The 15,443-nt window shown below is 45.4% G+C and overlaps 57 pseudogenes; all 57 read left to right on the forward strand.

Moving 5' to 3' along the window:
• Positions 1-177: 177 nt before the first annotated feature.
• Positions 178-296, forward strand: LOC140089952 (5S ribosomal RNA; annotated as a pseudogene).
• A 70-nt stretch (positions 297-366) lies between these two features.
• LOC140094525 (5S ribosomal RNA) lies at positions 367-485 on the forward strand (annotated as a pseudogene).
• A 70-nt stretch (positions 486-555) lies between these two features.
• On the forward strand, positions 556-674 carry LOC140086972 (5S ribosomal RNA; annotated as a pseudogene).
• Positions 675-744: 70 nt separating this feature from the next.
• LOC140101892 (5S ribosomal RNA) lies at positions 745-863 on the forward strand (annotated as a pseudogene).
• Positions 864-1,295: 432 nt separating this feature from the next.
• LOC140078699 (5S ribosomal RNA) lies at positions 1,296-1,414 on the forward strand (annotated as a pseudogene).
• A 70-nt stretch (positions 1,415-1,484) lies between these two features.
• LOC140089830 (5S ribosomal RNA) lies at positions 1,485-1,603 on the forward strand (annotated as a pseudogene).
• A 251-nt stretch (positions 1,604-1,854) lies between these two features.
• LOC140091601 (5S ribosomal RNA) lies at positions 1,855-1,973 on the forward strand (annotated as a pseudogene).
• Positions 1,974-2,043: 70 nt separating this feature from the next.
• LOC140098154 (5S ribosomal RNA) lies at positions 2,044-2,162 on the forward strand (annotated as a pseudogene).
• A 70-nt stretch (positions 2,163-2,232) lies between these two features.
• Positions 2,233-2,351, forward strand: LOC140101893 (5S ribosomal RNA; annotated as a pseudogene).
• A 70-nt stretch (positions 2,352-2,421) lies between these two features.
• On the forward strand, positions 2,422-2,540 carry LOC140086612 (5S ribosomal RNA; annotated as a pseudogene).
• A 70-nt stretch (positions 2,541-2,610) lies between these two features.
• On the forward strand, positions 2,611-2,729 carry LOC140096066 (5S ribosomal RNA; annotated as a pseudogene).
• Positions 2,730-2,798: 69 nt separating this feature from the next.
• Positions 2,799-2,917, forward strand: LOC140101894 (5S ribosomal RNA; annotated as a pseudogene).
• A 251-nt stretch (positions 2,918-3,168) lies between these two features.
• LOC140082148 (5S ribosomal RNA) lies at positions 3,169-3,287 on the forward strand (annotated as a pseudogene).
• A 70-nt stretch (positions 3,288-3,357) lies between these two features.
• On the forward strand, positions 3,358-3,476 carry LOC140084506 (5S ribosomal RNA; annotated as a pseudogene).
• Positions 3,477-3,735: 259 nt separating this feature from the next.
• On the forward strand, positions 3,736-3,854 carry LOC140101895 (5S ribosomal RNA; annotated as a pseudogene).
• A 70-nt stretch (positions 3,855-3,924) lies between these two features.
• LOC140090710 (5S ribosomal RNA) lies at positions 3,925-4,043 on the forward strand (annotated as a pseudogene).
• Positions 4,044-4,302: 259 nt separating this feature from the next.
• On the forward strand, positions 4,303-4,421 carry LOC140101896 (5S ribosomal RNA; annotated as a pseudogene).
• A 251-nt stretch (positions 4,422-4,672) lies between these two features.
• On the forward strand, positions 4,673-4,791 carry LOC140101898 (5S ribosomal RNA; annotated as a pseudogene).
• A 70-nt stretch (positions 4,792-4,861) lies between these two features.
• On the forward strand, positions 4,862-4,980 carry LOC140084507 (5S ribosomal RNA; annotated as a pseudogene).
• A 70-nt stretch (positions 4,981-5,050) lies between these two features.
• Positions 5,051-5,169, forward strand: LOC140081333 (5S ribosomal RNA; annotated as a pseudogene).
• A 440-nt stretch (positions 5,170-5,609) lies between these two features.
• On the forward strand, positions 5,610-5,728 carry LOC140078448 (5S ribosomal RNA; annotated as a pseudogene).
• Positions 5,729-5,798: 70 nt separating this feature from the next.
• On the forward strand, positions 5,799-5,917 carry LOC140101899 (5S ribosomal RNA; annotated as a pseudogene).
• Positions 5,918-5,987: 70 nt separating this feature from the next.
• LOC140085824 (5S ribosomal RNA) lies at positions 5,988-6,106 on the forward strand (annotated as a pseudogene).
• Positions 6,107-6,365: 259 nt separating this feature from the next.
• On the forward strand, positions 6,366-6,484 carry LOC140089953 (5S ribosomal RNA; annotated as a pseudogene).
• A 70-nt stretch (positions 6,485-6,554) lies between these two features.
• On the forward strand, positions 6,555-6,673 carry LOC140097584 (5S ribosomal RNA; annotated as a pseudogene).
• Positions 6,674-6,924: 251 nt separating this feature from the next.
• On the forward strand, positions 6,925-7,043 carry LOC140101900 (5S ribosomal RNA; annotated as a pseudogene).
• Positions 7,044-7,302: 259 nt separating this feature from the next.
• Positions 7,303-7,421, forward strand: LOC140078449 (5S ribosomal RNA; annotated as a pseudogene).
• Positions 7,422-7,491: 70 nt separating this feature from the next.
• Positions 7,492-7,610, forward strand: LOC140101901 (5S ribosomal RNA; annotated as a pseudogene).
• A 70-nt stretch (positions 7,611-7,680) lies between these two features.
• Positions 7,681-7,799, forward strand: LOC140084508 (5S ribosomal RNA; annotated as a pseudogene).
• A 259-nt stretch (positions 7,800-8,058) lies between these two features.
• On the forward strand, positions 8,059-8,177 carry LOC140089954 (5S ribosomal RNA; annotated as a pseudogene).
• A 70-nt stretch (positions 8,178-8,247) lies between these two features.
• On the forward strand, positions 8,248-8,366 carry LOC140094526 (5S ribosomal RNA; annotated as a pseudogene).
• A 70-nt stretch (positions 8,367-8,436) lies between these two features.
• On the forward strand, positions 8,437-8,555 carry LOC140095586 (5S ribosomal RNA; annotated as a pseudogene).
• Positions 8,556-8,625: 70 nt separating this feature from the next.
• Positions 8,626-8,744, forward strand: LOC140101903 (5S ribosomal RNA; annotated as a pseudogene).
• A 70-nt stretch (positions 8,745-8,814) lies between these two features.
• LOC140081334 (5S ribosomal RNA) lies at positions 8,815-8,933 on the forward strand (annotated as a pseudogene).
• A 251-nt stretch (positions 8,934-9,184) lies between these two features.
• On the forward strand, positions 9,185-9,303 carry LOC140083784 (5S ribosomal RNA; annotated as a pseudogene).
• Positions 9,304-9,373: 70 nt separating this feature from the next.
• LOC140078700 (5S ribosomal RNA) lies at positions 9,374-9,492 on the forward strand (annotated as a pseudogene).
• Positions 9,493-9,562: 70 nt separating this feature from the next.
• On the forward strand, positions 9,563-9,681 carry LOC140082149 (5S ribosomal RNA; annotated as a pseudogene).
• A 70-nt stretch (positions 9,682-9,751) lies between these two features.
• LOC140094352 (5S ribosomal RNA) lies at positions 9,752-9,870 on the forward strand (annotated as a pseudogene).
• Positions 9,871-10,129: 259 nt separating this feature from the next.
• Positions 10,130-10,248, forward strand: LOC140078450 (5S ribosomal RNA; annotated as a pseudogene).
• A 70-nt stretch (positions 10,249-10,318) lies between these two features.
• On the forward strand, positions 10,319-10,437 carry LOC140101904 (5S ribosomal RNA; annotated as a pseudogene).
• A 70-nt stretch (positions 10,438-10,507) lies between these two features.
• On the forward strand, positions 10,508-10,626 carry LOC140084509 (5S ribosomal RNA; annotated as a pseudogene).
• Positions 10,627-10,885: 259 nt separating this feature from the next.
• LOC140089956 (5S ribosomal RNA) lies at positions 10,886-11,004 on the forward strand (annotated as a pseudogene).
• A 70-nt stretch (positions 11,005-11,074) lies between these two features.
• LOC140097585 (5S ribosomal RNA) lies at positions 11,075-11,193 on the forward strand (annotated as a pseudogene).
• Positions 11,194-11,444: 251 nt separating this feature from the next.
• Positions 11,445-11,563, forward strand: LOC140101905 (5S ribosomal RNA; annotated as a pseudogene).
• Positions 11,564-11,633: 70 nt separating this feature from the next.
• LOC140084510 (5S ribosomal RNA) lies at positions 11,634-11,752 on the forward strand (annotated as a pseudogene).
• A 259-nt stretch (positions 11,753-12,011) lies between these two features.
• LOC140089957 (5S ribosomal RNA) lies at positions 12,012-12,130 on the forward strand (annotated as a pseudogene).
• Positions 12,131-12,200: 70 nt separating this feature from the next.
• LOC140097587 (5S ribosomal RNA) lies at positions 12,201-12,319 on the forward strand (annotated as a pseudogene).
• A 251-nt stretch (positions 12,320-12,570) lies between these two features.
• On the forward strand, positions 12,571-12,689 carry LOC140082150 (5S ribosomal RNA; annotated as a pseudogene).
• A 70-nt stretch (positions 12,690-12,759) lies between these two features.
• Positions 12,760-12,878, forward strand: LOC140084511 (5S ribosomal RNA; annotated as a pseudogene).
• Positions 12,879-13,137: 259 nt separating this feature from the next.
• Positions 13,138-13,256, forward strand: LOC140078451 (5S ribosomal RNA; annotated as a pseudogene).
• Positions 13,257-13,326: 70 nt separating this feature from the next.
• Positions 13,327-13,445, forward strand: LOC140101906 (5S ribosomal RNA; annotated as a pseudogene).
• Positions 13,446-13,515: 70 nt separating this feature from the next.
• On the forward strand, positions 13,516-13,634 carry LOC140084512 (5S ribosomal RNA; annotated as a pseudogene).
• A 70-nt stretch (positions 13,635-13,704) lies between these two features.
• On the forward strand, positions 13,705-13,823 carry LOC140095747 (5S ribosomal RNA; annotated as a pseudogene).
• A 70-nt stretch (positions 13,824-13,893) lies between these two features.
• On the forward strand, positions 13,894-14,012 carry LOC140089958 (5S ribosomal RNA; annotated as a pseudogene).
• A 70-nt stretch (positions 14,013-14,082) lies between these two features.
• On the forward strand, positions 14,083-14,201 carry LOC140094527 (5S ribosomal RNA; annotated as a pseudogene).
• Positions 14,202-14,271: 70 nt separating this feature from the next.
• On the forward strand, positions 14,272-14,390 carry LOC140095587 (5S ribosomal RNA; annotated as a pseudogene).
• A 70-nt stretch (positions 14,391-14,460) lies between these two features.
• Positions 14,461-14,579, forward strand: LOC140101907 (5S ribosomal RNA; annotated as a pseudogene).
• The last annotated feature ends 864 nt before the right edge of the window (positions 14,580-15,443 follow it).

Here is a 15,443-nt window from a genome sequence, read left to right on the forward strand (position 1 = left end):
TCTAAGCTGAATGTGCCTGCTCTCGTCAGATCGCAGCAGCAATGCAGCTTAAGGCTTGGCAAGTACCAGCATGGGAGACTGGCTGGGAATCCCAAGTTCCGTTCACCTTTTTGAACCTGAAAATTGTGTTAGTTTCTCTATGAGATAGTAAAAGAAGGTTCAAACTGAACAGCTGCTGTCAACGGCCATTCTAAGCTGAATGTGCCTGCTCTCGTCAGATCGCAGCAGCAATGCAGCTTAAGGCTTGGCAAGTACCAGCATGGGAGACTGGCTGGGAATCCCAAGTTCCGTTCACCTTTTTGAACCTGAAAATTGTGTTAGTTTCTCTATGAGATAGTAAAAGAAGGTTCAAATTGAACAGCTGCTGTCAACGGCCATTCTAAGTTGAATGTGCCTGCTCTCGTCAGATCGCAGCAGCAATGCAGCTTAAGGCTTGGCAAGTACCAGCATGGGAGACTGGCTGGAAATCCCAAGTTCTGTTGACCTTTTTGAACCTGAAAATTGTGTTAGTTTTTCTATGAGATGGTAAAAGAAGGTTCAAATTGAACAGCTGCTGTCAACGGCCATTCTAAGCTGAATGTGCCTGCTCTCGTCAGATTGCAGCAGCAATGCAGCTTAAGGCTTGGCAAGTACCAGCATGGGAGACTGGCTGGGAATCCCAAGTTCCGTTGACCTTTTTGAACCTGAAAATTGTGTTAGTTTCTCTATGAGATAGTAAAAGAAGGTTCAAATTGAACAGCTGCTGTCAACGGCCATTCTAAGCTGAATGTGCCTGCTCTCGTCAGATCGCAGCAGCAATGCAGCTTAAGGCTTGGCAAGTACCAGCATGGGAGACTGGCTGGGAATCCCAAGTTCCGTTGACCTTTTTGAACCTGAAAATTGTTAGCTTCTCTGTCAAAGATGGTAAAAGAAGGTTCAAATTGAACAGCTGCTGTCAACGGCCATTCTAAGCTGAATGTGCCTGCTCTCGTCAGATCGCAGCAGCTTAAGGCTTGGCAAGTACCAGCATGGGAGACTGGCTGGGAATCCCAAGTTCCGTTGACCTTTTTGAACCTGAAAATTGTGTTAGTTTCTCTATGAGATAGTAAAAGAAGGTTCAAATTGAACAGCTGCTGTCAATGGCCATTCTAAGCTGAATGTGCCTGCTCTCGTCAGATCGCAGCAGCTTAAGGCTTGGCAAGTACCAGCATGGGAGACTGGCTGGGAATCCCAAGTTCCGTTGACCTTTTTGAACCTTAAAATTGTGTTAGTTTCTCTATGAGATAGTAAAAGAAGGTTCAAACTGAACAGCTGCTGTCAACGGCCATTCTAAGCTGAATGTGCCTGCTCTCGTCAGATCGCAGCAGCAATGCAGCTTAAGGCTTGGCAAGTACCAGTATGGGAGACTGGCTGGGAATCCCAAGTTCTGTTGACCTTTTTGAACCTGAAAATTGTGTTAGTTTCTCTATGAGATAGTAAAAGAAGGTTCAAATTGAAAAGCTGCTGTCAACGGCCATTCTAAGCTGAATGTGCGTGCTCTCGTCAGATCGCAGCAGCAATGCAGCTTAAGGCTTGGCAAGTACCAGTATGGGAGACTGGCTGGGAATCCCAAGTTCTGTTGACCTTTTTGAACCTGAAAATTGTGTTAGTTTCTCTATGAGATAGTAAAAGAAGGTTCAAACTGAACAGCTGCTGTCAACGGCCATTCTAAGCTGAATGTGCCTGCTCTTGTCAGATCGCAGCAGCTTAAGGCTTGGCAAGTACCAGCATGGGAGACTGGCTGGGAATCCCAAGTTCCGTTGACCTTTTTGAACCTGAAAATTGTGTTAGTTTCTCTATGAGATAGTAAAAGAAGGTTCAAACTGAACAGCTGCTGTCAACGGCCATTCTAAGCTGAATGTGCCTGCTCTCGTCAGATCGCAGCAGCATTGCAGCTTAAGGCTTGGCAAGTACCAGCATGGGAGACTGGCTGGGAATCCCAAGTTCCGTTGACCTTTTTGAACCTGAAAATTGTGTTAGTTTCTCTATGAGATAGTAAAAGAAGGTTCAAATTGAACAGCTGCTGTCAACGGCCATTCTAAGCTGAATGTGCGTGCTCTCGTCAGATCGCAGCAGCATTGCAGCTTAAGGCTTGGCAAGTACCAGCATGGGAGACTGGCTGGGAATCCCAAGTTCCGTTGACCTTTTTGAACCTGAAAATTGTGTTAGTTTCTCTATGAGATAGTAAAAGAAGGTTCAAACTGAACAGCTGCTGTCAACGGCCATTCTAAGCTGAATGTGCCTGCTCTCGTCAGATCGCAGCAGCAATGCAGCTTAAGGCTTGGCAAGTACCAGCATGGGAGACTGGCTGGGAATCCCAAGTTCCGTTGACCTTTTTGAACCTGAAAATTGTGTTAGTTTCTCTATGAGATAGTAAAAGAAGGTTCAAATTGAACAGCTGCTGTCAACGGCCATTCTAAGCTGAATGTGCCTGATCTCGTCAGATCGCAGCAGCAATGCAGCTTAAGGCTTGGCAAGTACCAGCATGGGAGACTGGCTGGGAATCCCAAGTTCCGTTGACCTTTTTGAACCTGAAAATTGTGTTAGTTTCTCTATGAGATAGTAAAAGAAGGTTCAAACTGAACAGCTGCTGTCAACGGCCATTCTAAGCTGAATGTGCCTGCTCTTGTCAGATCGCAGCAGCAATGCAGCTTAAGGCTTGGCAAGTACCAGCATGGGAGACTGGCTGGGAATCCCAAGTTCCGTTGATATTTTTAACCTGAAAATTGTGTTAGTTTCTCTATGAGATAGTAAAAGAAGGTTCAAACTGAACAGCTGCTGTCAACGGCCATTCTAAGCTGAATGTGCCTGCTCTCGTCAGATCGCAGCAGCAATGCAGCTTAAGGCTTGGCAAGTACCAGCATGGGAGACTGGCTGGGAATCCCAAGTTCCGTTGACCTTTTTGAACCTGAAAATTGTGTTAGTTTCTCTATGAGATAGTAAAAGAAGGTTCAAATTGAACAGCTGCTGTCAACGGCCATTCTAAGCTGAATATGCCTGCTCTCGTCAGATCGCGGCAGCTTAAGGCTTGGCAAGTACCAGCATGGGAGACTGGCTGGGAATCCCAAGTTCCGTTGACCTTTTTGAACCTGAAAATTGTGTTAGTTTCTCTATGAGATAGTAAAAGAAGGTTCAAACTGAACAGCTGCTGTCAACGGCCATTCTAAGCTGAATGTGCCTGCTCTCGTCAGATCGCAGCAGCAATGCAGCTTAAGGCTTGGCAAGTACCAGCATGGGAGACTGGCTGGGAATCCCAAGTTCCGTTGACATTTTTGAACCTGAAAATTGTGTTAGTTTCTCTATGAGATAGTAAAAGAAGGTTCAAACTGAACAGCTGCTGTCAACGGCCATTCTAAGCTGAATGTGCCTGCTCTCGTCAGATCGCAGCATCAATGCAGCTTAAGGCTTGGCAAGTACCAGCATGGGAGACTGGCTGGGAATCCCAAGTTCCGTTGACCTTTTTGAACCTGAAAATTGTGTTAGTTTCTCTATGAGATAGTAAAAGAAGGTTCAAATTGAACAGCTGCTATCAACAGCCAATCTAAGCTGAATGTGCCTGCTCTCGTCAGATCGCAGCAGCAATGCAGCTTAAGGCTTGGCAAGTACCAGCATGGGAGACTGGCTGGGAATCCCAAGTTCCGTTCACCTTATTGAACCTGAAAATTGTGTTAGTTTCTCTATGAGATAGTAAAAGAAGGTTCAAACTGAACAGCTGCTGTCAACGGCCATTCTAAGCTGAATGTGCCTGCTCTCGTCAGATCGCAGCAGCAATGCAGCTTAAGGCTTGGCAAGTACCAGCATGGGAGACTGGCTGGGAATCCCAAGTTCCGTTGACCTTTTTGAACCTGAAAATTGTGTTAGTTTCTCTATGAGATAGTAAAAGAAGGTTCAAATTGAACAGCTGCTGTCAACGGCCATTCTAAGCTGAATGTGCCTGCTCTCGTCAGATCGCAGCAGCAATGCAGCTTAAGGCTTGGCAAGTACCAGCATGGGAGACTGGCTGGAAATCCCAAGTTCTGTTGACCTTTTTGAACCTGAAAATTGTGTTAGTTTCTCTATGAGATAGTAAAAGAAGGTTCAAATTGAACAGCTGCTGTCAACGGCCATTCTAAGCTGAATGTGCGTGCTCTTGTCGGATCACAGCAGCGATGCGGCTTAAGGCTTGGCAAGTACCAGCATGGGAGACTGGCTGCGAATTCCAAGTTCCGTTGACCTTTTTGAACCTGAAAATTGTGTTAGTTTCTCTATGAGATAGTAAAAGAAGGTTCAAATTGAACAGCTGCTGTCAACGGCCATTCTAAGCTGAATGTGCCTGCTCTCGTCAGATCGCAGCAGCAATGCAGCTTAAGGCTTGGCAAGTACCAGCATGGGAGACTGGCTGGGAATCCCAAGTTCCGTTGACCTTTTTGAACCTGAAAATTGTTAGTTTCTCTGTCAAAGATGGTAAAAGAAGGTTCAAATTGAACAGCTGCTGTCAACGGCCATTCTAAGCTGAATGTGCCTGCTCTCGTCAGATCGCAGCAGCTTAAGGCTTGGCAAGTACCAGCATGGGAGACTGGCTGGGAATCCCAAGTTCCGTTGACCTTTTTGAACCTGAAAATTGTGTTAGTTTCTCTATGAGATAGTAAAAGAAGGTTCAAACTGAACAGCTGCTGTCAACGGCCATTCTAAGCTGAATGTGCCTGCTCTCGTCAGATCGCAGCAGCAATGCAGCTTAAGGCTTGGCAAGTACCAGCATGGGAGACTGGCTGGGAATCCCAAGTTCCGTTGACCTTTTTGAACCTGAAAATTGTGTTAGTTTCTCTATGAGATAGTAAAAGAAGGTTCAAACTGAACAGCTGCTGTCAACGGCCATTCTAAGCTGAATGTGCCTGCTCTCGTCAGATCGCAGCATCAATGCAGCTTAAGGCTTGGCAAGTACCAGCATGGGAGACTGGCTGGGAATCCCAAGTTCCGTTGACCTTTTTGAACCTGAAAATTGTGTTAGTTTCTCTATGAGATAGTAAAAGAAGGTTCAAATTGAACAGCTGCTGTCAACGGCCATTCTAAGCTGAATGTGCCTGCTCTCGTCAGATCGCAGCAGCAATGCAGCTTAAGGCTTGGCAAGTACCAGCATGGGAGACTGGCTGGGAATCCCAAGTTCTGTTGACCTTTTTGAACCTGAAAATTGTGTTAGTTTCTCTATGAGATAGTAAAAGAAGGTTCAAATTGAACAGCTGCTGTCAACGGCCATTCTAAGCTGAATGTGCCTGCTCTCGTCAGATCGCAGCAGCTTAAGGCTTGGCAAGTACCAGCATGGGAGACTGGCTGGGAATCCCAAGTTCTGTTGACCTTTTTGAACCTGAAAATTGTGTTAGTTTCTCTATGAGATAGTAAAAGAAGGTTCAAATTGAACAGCTGCTGTCAACAGCCAATCTAAGCTGAATGTGCCTGCTCTCGTCAGATCGCAGCAGCAATGCAGCTTAAGGCTTGGCAAGTACCAGCATGGGAGACTGGCTGGGAATCCCAAGTTCCGTTCACCTTTTTGAACCTGAAAATTGTGTTAGTTTCTCTATGAGATAGTAAAAGAAGGTTCAAACTGAACAGCTGCTGTCAACGGCCATTCTAAGCTGAATGTGCCTGCTCTCGTCTGATCGCAGCAGCAATGCAGCTTAAGGCTTGGCAAGTACCAGCATGGGAGACTGGCTGGGAATCCCAAGTTCCGTTGACCTTTATGAACCTGAAAATTGTGTTAGTTTCTCTATGAGATAGTAAAAGAAGGTTCAAATTGAACAGCTGCTGTCAACGGCCATTCTAAGCTGAATGTGCCTGCTCTCGTCAGATCGCAGCAGCAATGCAGCTTAAGGCTTGGCAAGTACCAGCATGGGAGACTGGCTGGGAATCCCAAGTTCCGTTGACCTTTTTGAACCTGAAAATTGTGTTAGTTTCTCTATGAGATAGGAAAAGAAGGTTCAAACTGAACAGCTGCTGTCAACGGCCATTCTAAGCTGAATGTGCCTGCTCTCGTCAGATCGCAGCATCAATGCAGCTTAAGGCTTGGCAAGTACCAGCATGGGAGACTGGCTGGGAATCCCAAGTTCTGTTGACCTTTTTGAACCTGAAAATTGTGTTAGTTTCTCTATGAGATAGTAAAAGAAGGTTCAAATTGAACAGCTGCTGTCAACAGCCAATCTAAGCTGAATGTGCCTGCTCTCGTCAGATCGCAGCAGCAATGCAGCTTAAGGCTTGGCAAGTACCAGCATGGGAGACTGGCTGGGAATCCCAAGTTCCGTTCACCTTTTTGAACCTGAAAATTGTGTTAGTTTCTCTATGAGATAGTAAAAGAAGGTTCAAACTGAACAGCTGCTGTCAACGGCCATTCTAAGCTGAATGTGCCTGCTCTCGTCAGATCGCAGCAGCAATGCAGCTTAAGGCTTGGCAAGTACCAGCATGGGAGACTGGCTGGGAATCCCAAGTTCCGTTCACCTTTTTGAACCTGAAAATTGTGTTAGTTTCTCTATGAGATAGTAAAAGAAGGTTCAAACTGAACAGCTGCTGTCAACGGCCATTCTAAGCTGAATGTGCCTGCTCTCGTCAGATCGCAGCATCAATGCAGCTTAAGGCTTGGCAAGTACCAGCATGGGAGAGTGGCTGGGAATCCCAAGTTCCGTTGACCTTTTTGAACCTGAAAATTGTGTTAGTTTCTCTATGAGATAGTAAAAGAAGGTTCAAATTGAACAGCTGCTGTCAACGGCCATTCTAAGCTGAATATGCCTGCTCTCGTCAGATCGCAGCAGCTTAAGGCTTGGCAAGTACCAGCATGGGAGACTGGCTGGGAATCCCAAGTTCCGTTGACCTTTTTGAACCTGAAAATTGTGTTAGTTTCTCTATGAGATAGTAAAAGAAGGTTCAAACTGAACAGCTGCTGTCAACGGCCATTCTAAGCTGAATGTGCCTGCTCTCGTCAGATCGCAGCAGCAATGCAGCTTAAGGCTTGGCAAGTACCAGCATGGGAGACTGGCTGGGAATCCCAAGTTCCGTTGACCTTTTTGAACCTGAAAATTGTGTTAGTTTCTCTATGAGATAGTAAAAGAAGGTTCAAATTGAACAGCTGCTGTCAACAGCCAATCTAAGCTGAATGTGCCTGCTCTCGTCAGATCGCAGCAGCAATGCAGCTTAAGGCTTGGCAAGTACCAGCATGGGAGACTGGCTGGGAATCCCAAGTTCCGTTCACCTTTTTGAACCTGAAAATTGTGTTAGTTTCTCTATGAGATAGTAAAAGAAGGTTCAAACTGAACAGCTGCTGTCAACGGCCATTCTAAGCTGAATGTGCCTGCTCTCGTCTGATCGCAGCAGCAATGCAGCTTAAGGCTTGGCAAGTACCAGCATGGGAGACTGGCTGGGAATCCCAAGTTCCGTTGACCTTTATGAACCTGAAAATTGTGTTAGTTTCTCTATGAGATAGTAAAAGAAGGTTCAAATTGAACAGCTGCTGTCAACGGCCATTCTAAGCTGAATGTGCCTGCTCTCGTCAGATCGCAGCAGCAATGCAGCTTAAGGCTTGGCAAGTACCAGCATGGGAGACTGGCTGGGAATCCCAAGTTCCGTTGACCTTTTTGAACCTGAAAATTGTGTTAGTTTCTCTATGAGATAGTAAAAGAAGGTTCAAACTGAACAGCTGCTGTCAACGGCCATTCTAAGCTGAATGTGCCTGCTCTCGTCAGATCGCAGCATCAATGCAGCTTAAGGCTTGGCAAGTACCAGCATGGGAGACTGGCTGGGAATCCCAAGTTCCGTTGACCTTTTTGAACCTGAAAATTGTGTTAGTTTCTCTATGAGATAGTAAAAGAAGGTTCAAATTGAACAGCTGCTGTCAACAGCCAATCTAAGCTGAATGTGCCTGCTCTCGTCAGATCGCAGCAGCAATGCAGCTTAAGGCTTGGCAAGTACCAGCATGGGAGACTGGCTGGGAATCCCAAGTTCCGTTCACCTTTTTGAACCTGAAAATTGTGTTAGTTTCTCTATGAGATAGTAAAAGAAGGTTCAAACTGAACAGCTGCTGTCAACGGCCATTCTAAGCTGAATGTGCCTGCTCTCGTCAGATCGCAGCAGCAATGCAGCTTAAGGCTTGGCAAGTACCAGCATGGGAGACTGGCTGGGAATCCCAAGTTCCGTTCACCTTTTTGAACCTGAAAATTGTGTTAGTTTCTCTATGAGATAGTAAAAGAAGGTTCAAATTGAACAGCTGCTGTCAACGGCCATTCTAAGTTGAATGTGCCTGCTCTCGTCAGATCGCAGCAGCAATGCAGCTTAAGGCTTGGCAAGTACCAGCATGGGAGACTGGCTGGAAATCCCAAGTTCTGTTGACCTTTTTGAACCTGAAAATTGTGTTAGTTTTTCTATGAGATGGTAAAAGAAGGTTCAAATTGAACAGCTGCTGTCAACGGCCATTCTAAGCTGAATGTGCCTGCTCTCGTCAGATTGCAGCAGCAATGCAGCTTAAGGCTTGGCAAGTACCAGCATGGGAGACAGGCTGGGAATCCCAAGTTCCGTTGACCTTTTTGAACCTGAAAATTGTGTTAGTTTCTCTATGAGATAGTAAAAGAAGGTTCAAATTGAACAGCTGCTGTCAACGGCCATTCTAAGCTGAATGTGCCTGCTCTCGTCAGATCGCAGCAGCAATGCAGCTTAAGGCTTGGCAAGTACCAGCATGGGAGACTGGCTGGGAATCCCAAGTTCCGTTGACCTTTTTGAACCTGAAAATTGTTAGTTTCTCTGTCAAAGATGGTAAAAGAAGGTTCAAATTGAACAGCTGCTGTCAACGGCCATTCTAAGCTGAATGTGCCTGCTCTCGTCAGATCGCAGCAGCAATGCAGCTTAAGGCTTGGCAAGTACCAGCATGGGAGACTGGCTGGGAATCCCAAGTTCTGTTGACCTTTTTGAACCTGAAAATTGTGTTAGTTTCTCTATGAGATAGTAAAAGAAGGTTCAAATTGAACAGCTGCTGTCAACGGCCATTCTAAGCTGAATGTGCCTGCTCTCGTCAGATCGCAGCAGCTTAAGGCTTGGCAAGTACCAGCATGGGAGACTGGCTGGGAATCCCAAGTTCCGTTGACCTTTTTGAACCTGAAAATTGTGTTAGTTTCTCTATGAGATAGTAAAAGAAGGTTCAAATTGAACAGCTGCTGTCAATGGCCATTCTAAGCTGAATGTGCCTGCTCTCGTCAGATCGCAGCAGCAATGCAGCTTAAGGCTTGGCAAGTACCAGCATGGGAGACTGGCTGGGAATCCCAAGTTCTGTTGACCTTTTTGAACCTGAAAATTGTGTTAGTTTTTCTATGAGATAGTAAAAGAAGGTTCAAATTGAACAGCTGCTGTCAACGGCCATTCTAAGCTGAATGTGCCTGCTCTCGTCAGATCGCAGCAGCAATGCAGCTTAAGGCTTGGCAAGTACCAGTATGGGAGACTGGCTGGGAATCCCAAGTTCTGTTGACCTTTTTGAACCTGAAAATTGTGTTAGTTTCTCTATGAGATAGTAAAAGAAGGTTCAAACTGAACAGCTGCTGTCAACGGCCATTCTAAGCTGAATGTGCCTGCTCTCGTCAGATCGCAGCAGCAATGCAGCTTAAGGCTTGGCAAGTACCAGCATGGGAGACTGGCTGGGAATCCCAAGTTCCGTTGACATTTTTGAACCTGAAAATTGTGTTAGTTTCTCTATGAGATAGTAAAAGAAGGTTCAAACTGAACAGCTGCTGTCAACGGCCATTCTAAGCTGAATGTGCCTGCTCTCGTCAGATCGCAGCATCAATGCAGCTTAAGGCTTGGCAAGTACCAGCATGGGAGACTGGCTGGAAATCCCAAGTTCCGTTGACCTTTTTGAACCTGAAAATTGTGTTAGTTTCTCTATGAGATAGTAAAAGAAGGTTCAAATTGAACAGCTGCTGTCAACAGCCAATCTAAGCTGAATGTGCCTGCTCTCGTCAGATCGCAGCAGCAATGCAGCTTAAGGCTTGGCAAGTACCAGCATGGGAGACTGGCTGGGAATCCCAAGTTCCGTTCACCTTTTTGAACCTGAAAATTGTGTTAGTTTCTCTATGAGATAGTAAAAGAAGGTTCAAACTGAACAGCTGCTGTCAACGGCCATTCTAAGCTGAATGTGCCTGCTCTCGTCTGATCGCAGCAGCAATGCAGCTTAAGGCTTGGCAAGTACCAGCATGGGAGACTGGCTGGGAATCCCAAGTTCCGTTGACCTTTATGAACCTGAAAATTGTGTTAGTTTCTCTATGAGATAGTAAAAGAAGGTTCAAATTGAACAGCTGCTGTCAACGGCCATTCTAAGCTGAATGTGCCTGCTCTCGTCAGATCGCAGCAGCAATGCAGCTTAAGGCTTGGCAAGTACCAGCATGGGAGACTGGCTGGGAATCCCAAGTTCCGTTGACCTTTTTGAACCTGAAAATTGTGTTAGTTTCTCTATGAGATAGTAAAAGAAGGTTCAAACTGAACAGCTGCTGTCAACGGCCATTCTAAGCTGAATGTGCCTGCTCTCGTCAGATCGCAGCATCAATGCAGCTTAAGGCTTGGCAAGTACCAGCATGGGAGACTGGCTGGGAATCCCAAGTTCCGTTGACCTTTTTGAACCTGAAAATTGTGTTAGTTTCTCTATGAGATAGTAAAAGAAGGTTCAAATTGAACAGCTGCTGTCAACAGCCAATCTAAGCTGAATGTGCCTGCTCTCGTCAGATCGCAGCAGCAATGCAGCTTAAGGCTTGGCAAGTACCAGCATGGGAGACTGGCTGGGAATCCCAAGTTCCGTTCACCTTTTTGAACCTGAAAATTGTGTTAGTTTCTCTATGAGATAGTAAAAGAAGGTTCAAACTGAACAGCTGCTGTCAACGGCCATTCTAAGCTGAATGTGCCTGCTCTCGTCAGATCGCAGCAGCAATGCAGCTTAAGGCTTGGCAAGTACCAGCATGGGAGACTGGCTGGGAATCCCAAGTTCCGTTCACCTTTTTGAACCTGAAAATTGTGTTAGTTTCTCTATGAGATAGTAAAAGAAGGTTCAAACTGAACAGCTGCTGTCAACGGCCATTCTAAGCTGAATGTGCCTGCTCTCGTCAGATCGCAGCATCAATGCAGCTTAAGGCTTGGCAAGTACCAGCATGGGAGAGTGGCTGGGAATCCCAAGTTCCGTTGACCTTTTTGAACCTGAAAATTGTGTTAGTTTCTCTATGAGATAGTAAAAGAAGGTTCAAATTGAACAGCTGCTGTCAACGGCCATTCTAAGCTGAATATGCCTGCTCTCGTCAGATCGCAGCAGCTTAAGGCTTGGCAAGTACCAGCATGGGAGACTGGCTGGGAATCCCAAGTTCCGTTGACCTTTTTGAACCTGAAAATTGTGTTAGTTTCTCTATGAGATAGTAAAAGAAGGTTCAAACTGAACAGCTGCTGTCAACGGCCATTCTAAGCTGAATGTGCCTGCTCTCGTCAGATCGCAGCAGCAATGCAGCTTAAGGCTTGGCAAGTACCAGCATGGGAGACTGGCTGGGAATCCCAAGTTCCGTTGACCTTTTTGAACCTGAAAATTGTGTTAGTTTCTCTATGAGATAGTAAAAGAAGGTTCAAACTGAACAGCTGCTGTCAACGGCCATTCTAAGCTGAATGTGCCTGCTCTCGTCAGATCGCAGCATCAATGCAGCTTAAGGCTTGGCAAGTACCAGCATGGGAGACTGGCTGGGAATCCCAAGTTCCGTTGACCTTTTTGAACCTGAAAATTGTGTTAGTTTCTCTATGAGATAGTAAAAGAAGGTTCAAATTGAACAGCTGCTGTCAACAGCCAATCTAAGCTGAATGTGCCTGCTCTCGTCAGATCGCAGCAGCAATGCAGCTTAAGGCTTGGCAAGTACCAGCATGGGAGACTGGCTGGGAATCCCAAGTTCCGTTCACCTTTTTGAACCTGAAAATTGTGTTAGTTTCTCTATGAGATAGTAAAAGAAGGTTCAAACTGAACAGCTGCTGTCAACGGCCATTCTAAGCTGAATGTGCCTGCTCTCGTCAGATCGCAGCAGCAATGCAGCTTAAGGCTTGGCAAGTACCAGCATGGGAGACTGGCTGGGAATCCCAAGTTCCGTTCACCTTTTTGAACCTGAAAATTGTGTTAGTTTCTCTATGAGATAGTAAAAGAAGGTTCAAACTGAACAGCTGCTGTCAACGGCCATTCTAAGCTGAATGTGCCTGCTCTCGTCAGATCGCAGCATCAATGCAGCTTAAGGCTTGGCAAGTACCAGCATGGGAGAGTGGCTGGGAATCCCAAGTTCCGTTGACCTTTTTGAACCTGAAAATTGTGTTAGTTTCTCTATGAGATAGTAAAAGAAGGTTCAAATTGAACAGCTGCTGTCAACGGCCATTCTAAGCTGAATATGCCTGCTCTCGTCAGATCGCAGCAGCTTAAGGCTTGGCAAGTACCAGCATGGGAGACTGGCTGGGAATCCCAAGTTCCGTTGACCTTTTTGAACCTGAAAATTGTGTTAGTTTCTCTATGAGATAGTAAAAGAAGGTTCAAACTGAACAGCTGCTGTCAACGGCCATTCTAAGCTGAATGTGCCTGCTCTCGTCAGATCGCAGCAGCAATGCAGCTTAAGGCTTGGCAAGTACCAGCATGGGAGACTGGCTGGGAATCCCAAGTTCCGTTGACATTTTTGAACCTGAAAATTGTGTTAGTTTCTCTATGAGATAGTAAAAGAAGGTTCAAACTGAACAGCTGCTGTCAACGGCCATTCTAAGCTGAATGTGCCTGCTCTCGTCAGATCGCAGCATCAATGCAGCTTAAGGCTTGGCAAGTACCAGCATGGGAGACTGGCTGGGAATCCCAAGTTCCGTTGACCTTTTTGAACCTGAAAATTGTGTTAGTTTCTCTATGAGATAGTAAAAGAAGGTTCAAATTGAACAGCTGCTGTCAACAGCCAATCTAAGCTGAATGTGCCTGCTCTCGTCAGATCGCAGCAGCAATGCAGCTTAAGGCTTGGCAAGTACCAGCATGGGAGACTGGCTGGGAATCCCAAGTTCCGTTCACCTTTTTGAACCTGAAAATTGTGTTAGTTTCTCTATGAGATAGTAAAAGAAGGTTCAAACTGAACAGCTGCTGTCAACGGCCATTCTAAGCTGAATGTGCCTGCTCTCGTCTGATCGCAGCAGCAATGCAGCTTAAGGCTTGGCAAGTACCAGCATGGGAGACTGGCTGGGAATCCCAAGTTCCGTTGACCTTTATGAACCTGAAAATTGTGTTAGTTTCTCTATGAGATAGTAAAAGAAGGTTCAAATTGAACAGCTGCTGTCAACGGCCATTCTAAGCTGAATGTGCCTGCTCTCGTCAGATCGCAGCAGCAATGCAGCTTAAGGCTTGGCAAGTACCAGCATGGGAGACTGGCTGGGAATCCCAAGTTCCGTTGACCTTTTTGAACCTGAAAATTGTGTTAGTTTCTCTATGAGATAGTAAAAGAAGGTTCAAACTGAACAGCTGCTGTCAACGGCCATTCTAAGCTGAATGTGCCTGCTCTCGTCAGATCGCAGCATCAATGCAGCTTAAGGCTTGGCAAGTACCAGCATGGGAGACTGGCTGGGAATCCCAAGTTCCGTTGACCTTTTTGAACCTGAAAATTGTGTTAGTTTCTCTATGAGATAGTAAAAGAAGGTTCAAATTGAACAGCTGCTGTCAACAGCCAATCTAAGCTGAATGTGCCTGCTCTCGTCAGATCGCAGCAGCAATGCAGCTTAAGGCTTGGCAAGTACCAGCATGGGAGACTGGCTGGGAATCCCAAGTTCCGTTGACCTTTTTGAACCTGAAAATTGTGTTAGTTTCTCTATGAGATAGTAAAAGAAGGTTCAAACTGAACAGCTGCTGTCAACGGCCATTCTAAGCTGAATGTGCCTGCTCTCGTCAGATCGCAGCAGCAATGCAGCTTAAGGCTTGGCAAGTACCAGCATGGGAGACTGGCTGGGAATCCCAAGTTCCGTTCACCTTTTTGAACCTGAAAATTGTGTTAGTTTCTCTATGAGATAGTAAAAGAAGGTTCAAATTGAACAGCTGCTGTCAACGGCCATTCTAAGTTGAATGTGCCTGCTCTCGTCAGATCGCAGCAGCAATGCAGCTTAAGGCTTGGCAAGTACCAGCATGGGAGACTGGCTGGAAATCCCAAGTTCTGTTGACCTTTTTGAACCTGAAAATTGTGTTAGTTTTTCTATGAGATGGTAAAAGAAGGTTCAAATTGAACAGCTGCTGTCAACGGCCATTCTAAGCTGAATGTGCCTGCTCTCGTCAGATTGCAGCAGCAATGCAGCTTAAGGCTTGGCAAGTACCAGCATGGGAGACAGGCTGGGAATCCCAAGTTCCGTTGACCTTTTTGAACCTGAAAATTGTGTTAGTTTCTCTATGAGATAGTAAAAGAAGGTTCAAATTGAACAGCTGCTGTCAACGGCCATTCTAAGCTGAATGTGCCTGCTCTCGTCAGATCGCAGCAGCAATGCAGCTTAAGGCTTGGCAAGTACCAGCATGGGAGACTGGCTGGGAATCCCAAGTTCCGTTGACCTTTTTTTTTTTTTTCGTTTCAATACTTTTTATTTGAAAATATTTTAACAGTATCAAATGTACAATACAATATAATATATTGCTTCAATAAGTACCTGCAAGTACTTTGTATATCTTATCCACTTGCGCAGTGTCTCTACCCTGGGGTATCAGCCCAGCCTAGGTACATTGGTAATATTCAATAACATACATTATCTGGTATAGGTATGATTCACATTTGTAGACTGTAAGATAAGATACCTTTATATGATACAACAGTAGGTTATAAATCTATATTGAATAACCTATGAATAGTAAACAAGAAAAACAAATAACAGAGCACAGAGTAATCCATTTCCTTATATGTTACTATATTCTGGGAGTCAGTTCCTAAACATTGGGTCGGGATTGTTATACACTAGAGACACTAGCGTGTTAAGGTCTAGGTATTACAAAAGGTGGAAAGAGTCCATGTTCTCCAGATCTGATCCGGAGCATGAGATTGCAGGAAGCCATGGGACATAGCCATTTCGTATGTATAAACTGTGTTTAATTCGGTTATTAGTTCCACTTTGGTGGGAATTAAGTGTGACTTCCATTTTCTGGCAATCAGAATCTTGGCAACTGTCAGGATTTTAACCAACAATTTCTTTTGGTGCATAGGTATTTGTGGGATTCCTATGAGTAGGAGTGCCAGTAGTGGATTTGTGGGGAAGTTTCTGGAGAATATTTGTTGTAGCAAGTCAAATACCTCTATCCAATATTTGTGTAATAGAGGGCATCCCCAAAAGATATGGGATAAAGATCCCCTTTCTCCACATCCCCTCCAACATAGATGGGATGAGTTTGGATATATTTGGCTTAGTCGGATTGGGGTGTAGTACCA

This window comes from Engystomops pustulosus, chromosome 9 (genome assembly GCF_040894005.1).
Source record: "Engystomops pustulosus chromosome 9, aEngPut4.maternal, whole genome shotgun sequence".
Lineage (NCBI taxonomy): Eukaryota > Metazoa > Chordata > Amphibia > Anura > Leptodactylidae > Engystomops > Engystomops pustulosus.